This window comes from Mirounga leonina, unplaced genomic scaffold (assembly GCF_011800145.1).
Source record: "Mirounga leonina isolate KUSES-001 unplaced genomic scaffold, KU_Mleo_1.0 Mir_493, whole genome shotgun sequence".
Lineage (NCBI taxonomy): Eukaryota > Metazoa > Chordata > Mammalia > Carnivora > Phocidae > Mirounga > Mirounga leonina.
Window position 1 is genome coordinate 2,248,695 of NW_023270780.1, and position 5,001 is coordinate 2,253,695.

The following is a 5,001-nucleotide window of genomic DNA, read 5'->3' on the forward strand; positions in this document are numbered from 1 at the left end:
CAGGACTTTCCATTCTTCATCAAATGTAGTATAAAAAGTCAAGTTTATTTATTTATTTTTAAAGATTTTATTTATTTGACAGAGAGAAACACAGAGAGAAACACAGAAAGAGGGAACACAAGCAGGGGGAGTGGGAGAGGGAGAAGCAGGCTTCCCGCCGAGCAGAGAGCCTGATGCGGGGCTTGATCCCAGGACCCTGGGATCATGACCTGAGCCGAAGGCAGACGCCTAACGACTGAGCCACCCAGGTGCCCCAAAAGTCAAGTTTATTTTTTGTGGTCTTCATTTCCTTATGAAGGCTCCCATGTCATGTAAAACTTATATTAAATATGTATGCTTTTCTATTGTTAATCTACCTTTTGTCAGTCCAATTTACATGGCTCTAGCGACAGAATCTAGGAGGGTAGTAGGAAAAAGATTTTTTTTCCTCCCCTGCAATCCTTTTTGATTTTTGAGCCATGTGAATATATTAGCTGTACTAAAAAAAAAATTAAACAAGTAAGTAATCTCAGGAACTGATAGCTACCTGAATATTATAAAATTTTAGCTTACTGTTTTATTAAAGCAATCTCAGTGAAGTAGAAAGGAAGAGGATTATCTTTATCTCAGTGAAGTAGAAAGGAAGAGGAGCAAACTCCAGATCAAAGTATAGGCCTAGGAGGGGTAGGAAAGAGACGGAAGAAGGAAAAGAAAGTTTTGAATGATAGGTTCCTTTAAATTTTAATAGAAGTTTTAAAATAGTTTCTACAAGTGTTAGATTTCCATTACTGTGAAAGAACTATTAGGACATAGTTTTATTTCTAACTCTTATAATGTGCTGGTCATTCATTTGCATTCATCCATCACTCGTGTATTTTTTTCTTTCAATAAATGGTGACAGAGTACTTTCAGGTAGGCACTGTGCTATGTTCTAAGTACAAAGTGGTAAGTAAACAGAGTCATGATTTCTGCCCTAGTTGAGCCTATGATCTAATGAAGGAGAGAGATGTTATACAAATAAGTATATAAATACATATATAATTATAATTTGATACAAGGTTTGAAAGAAAAGCATTGGATTCAATGAGAGTCAAAGGAAAAGAAACAATTTACAGGAGAAGGTGGGTCATGGAAGGCCTCTCTAAGGAAATGACATTTGAGTTACAACCACAAGGCTGAGTAAAAGTTATTGGAAGAGTGTGGCGGGAAAGTATCCTGGGTAGAGAGAACAACACTTGCAAAGGTCCTAACATAAGAAGTGCTTCAAAAACTGAAGGAAGGCCAGTATGGATTAGCACATAGCAAATGAGGAAAACTGACTCCAGATGAGATAGGAAAGCCAGGATATGCGGAATTTAATAGTCAATGTTAAGGAATTTGTGTTTTATTTCAAGTGTCATGGGAGCTACTGAATGCTTACAGTTGGGAAAGATATTATGAAATTTATATTTGTAAATGATTGCTTCGGCTGTTGGGTGGAGAACAAATTGAAGGTTGGGGAGGGGGGCAGGCATCAGCAAAGATACATTGATTCATCTTGAGTCGTTATGTTTCTTTTTTTTCTTAAAGATTTATTTATTTATTTATTTGAGAGAAAGAGTGTGGGGGCGGAGGAGGAACAGAAGGAGAGACTCTTAAGCAGACTCTGCTGAATGCCTCAGGCGGGTAATCTCATGACCCTGAGATAGCAACCTAGAGATCACGACCTGAGCCAAAACCAAGAGTTGGACACCTAACCAACTGTGCCATCCAGGCGCCCTAGAGTAGTTATGTCCTCTAAGGATTGCTTTCATTTTTAAGAAGATGGACCTGTTCTGATTTATATAGTCTCTCTGGTAACTTAGAGTGTGAATATTTGAAGCCTCATCAAGATTCTCATTTAGAGGGACGCCTGGGTGGCTCAGTCGTTAAGCATTTGCCTTCAGCTCAGGTCATGATCCCAGGGTCCTGGGATCAAGCCCCCCATCGGGCTCCCTGCTTAGCGGGAAGCCTGCTTCTCCCTCTCCCACTCCCCCTGCTTGTGTTCCCTCACTTGCTGTGTCTCTCTCTGTCAAATAAATAAATAAAATTAAAAAAAATAAAGATTCTCATCTAGAACAATAAGAAAAGAATAATTTTATTTGAGGAAATACATCTCTGTCTTCATATTTTTCTTATATGTTCATAGTGGCATTGTCCAGTGGACTCCTAGTTCTGCAATGTTTAAATCCTTGTTTCTTTACCTTTATTGTCCAGTTAAAAGATTTGTCAACTTTTACTCTATAATGACTTCCAAATTTGCTCCTTGTTTGTTTGTTTTCTTTTTCTTTTTTCACAGCTGCTAAAGTTGTCCAAGGTTTTATATCACCTCACATATGTACTTACTGTAGTACTTTCTAGCTAGTATCCTTTTTATTTTCTTCAAATCATCCCTATATATAGGTTCCAGAATAAGTTTATTCTTTTCCTTTTTGCTTTAAACTTAATTTTTTTAAAAAAAGCTATTTATTTCTGAAGGTTTGAAATTACTTATTGCTAAAAATTTCCCTTTATGTTGCACATAGAATAAAGATCTTTGTTAAATATTTCATTACTCTGTTTATTTAGTTCAAGGGTTCTTCACCTGGCATCCAGGGTCCATGGATAGAATTCAGAGAATTTGTGTGGGGAAAAAAATTACATCTTTATTTTCACTAACCTCTAACTAAAAGTTATCATTTCCTTCAATTCTGAATATAGTCCATAAAACAATAATATTAGCAATACTTGTAACTTTATCACCAAAAGAAAAGTCAGATATTTTTTATATATAACATTATAGTTTCTGCAGATACCTGTCAAATATCATTTATACTCATCACTACTTCAAATTTAAGATAGTTATTAATTCTTGTTATGAAGAAGCATATGTATTACTGTGGCACAGATATATATTTTCACATTTTTTTTAAGACTTTGTTTATTTATTTGACACAGAGAGAGGGAGAGAGAGCACAAGTAAGGGGAGTGGCAGGCAGAGGGAGAGGGAGAAGCAGGCTCCCTGCTCAGCAGGGAGCCAGACTCAGTGCTTGATCCTAGGACGCTGGAATCATAACCTGAGCTGAAGGCAGACACCTAACCAACTGAGCCACCCAGGTGCCCCTATATTTTAACATTTTAATAACTGCATTTCAATAAAGTTGGTTTCCTTTGTATTCCTATATATTTTATTTTATGTATTTAAAAACATTATTTTAAGCAAGTGTTTATAGGCTTCATCAGACTTACAAAAGTTAAAACCCACGTATGTTTTTGTTCCATTTACAGTGCTTAAAAAATTGTGGGCAAAATAAAAACTAAAGAATAATCAATTAAATATTTTTTTAATAAATACTTTCATTTTTCTTCTTTTTTTTTAAGTAAGCCCTACGGCCAACATGGGATTTGAGCTCACAACCCGGAGATCAAAATCCCATGCAGCCAGGCACCCCTTGACTAAATACTTTTTAATTACAATGTTTCTCTACACTTTTGATGGTAGTCATATATTATGTTCATGTTTTTACAGTTAGCAATTCTTCTTCTTTAAAATGTTCTCTATGGGGTCACCTGGGTGGCTCAGTTGGTTGAGCATCTGACTCTTGGTTTCAGCTCAGGTCATGTTCTCAGGGTCGTGAGACTGAGCTCCACGTCAGGCTCCATACTCAGTGCCGAGTCTGTTTGGGATTCCTTCCCTCTTCCTTTCCCTTCCCCTCCTCCCCTGCCCCAGCTTGCACACTTGCCCTCTCTCTCAAATGGATAAATAAATATCTTTTAAAAAATAAAATGCTCTTTGTGGAGAGGGAACCAAAGATAAATCAGTTTAAGTTCATTTTAAGATCAACTAATTACATCATCCCACACATTTTTCATGTCGTAGTCATGAACTGATTAAAATTTATGTATTTAGGGCGCCTGGGTGGCTCAGTTGGTTAAGCGACTGCCTTCGGCTCAGGTCACGATCCTGGAATCCCAGGATTGAGTCCTGCATCGGGTTCCCTGCTCAGCGGGGAGTCTGCCTCTCCCTCTGACCCTCCCCCTTCTCATGTGCTCTCTCTCTCTCTCTCAAATAAATAAATAAAATCTTTAAAAAAAAATTTATGTATTTATTTTTTTAGAGGGGGAGGGGCAGAGGGAGAGGGAAAGAGAGAGAATCTTAAGCAGGCTCCATGCCCAACATAGGGCCTGTTGTGGGGCTCCATCTCACAACCCTGAGATCATGACCTGAGCTGAAATCAAGAGTGGGTGGTTTAACTGACTGAGCCACCTAGGCGCCCCCAAATTTAAAGTTCTTGCTGCATCTTCAGAATCTGTCTACTCTTCTAGAGCAGTTGGGACAAAGTTCAATCTGAATTAGATAAAAATATCAGTAATGGAATTTTTTTTTTTTTTAAGTAGGCTCCACACCCAGCGTTTATTGACTGAGCCACCCAGGTACCCCAGTAATGGAATATTTTAAAAGAGATGCAGTTTGGTTATTTTATTCAGGTTGACTTAATTATTTGCCCCCAAAAGTTTCTGGCCAAATTGCTAATGACCAGGTAAAAATAATTTGAATTAGTATATATATTTTTTAAAGATTTTATTTATTTATTTGACAGAGACATAGCGAGAGAGGGAACACAAGCAGGGGGAGTGGGAGAGGGAGAAGCAGGCTTCCCGCCGAGCAGAGAGCCCGATGTGGGGCTCGATCCCAGAACCCTGGGATCATGACCTGAGCCGAAGGCAGACGCTTAACGACTGAGCCACCCAGGCGCCCCTGAATTAGTATATTAATTGTTGATCATTAAAATGATTCTTCCAAAGTGCTTGAAAACAGATTGCATCTTAAGTATTTGCCTACTTTAAAAAAAATTTTCTAATCCTTTAATGTGCAAAGATATAATCTGAGCCCTCCGGACATTAATAACCTAGTAGTTTCCCCCATTAAATTTGCCAAAGCCCTTCACCAGCATACTATAATTTACATCCTCATGATAGATTATAATAGTTACCTAAGGATAAGAAAAGAATGGTATGTGGTAA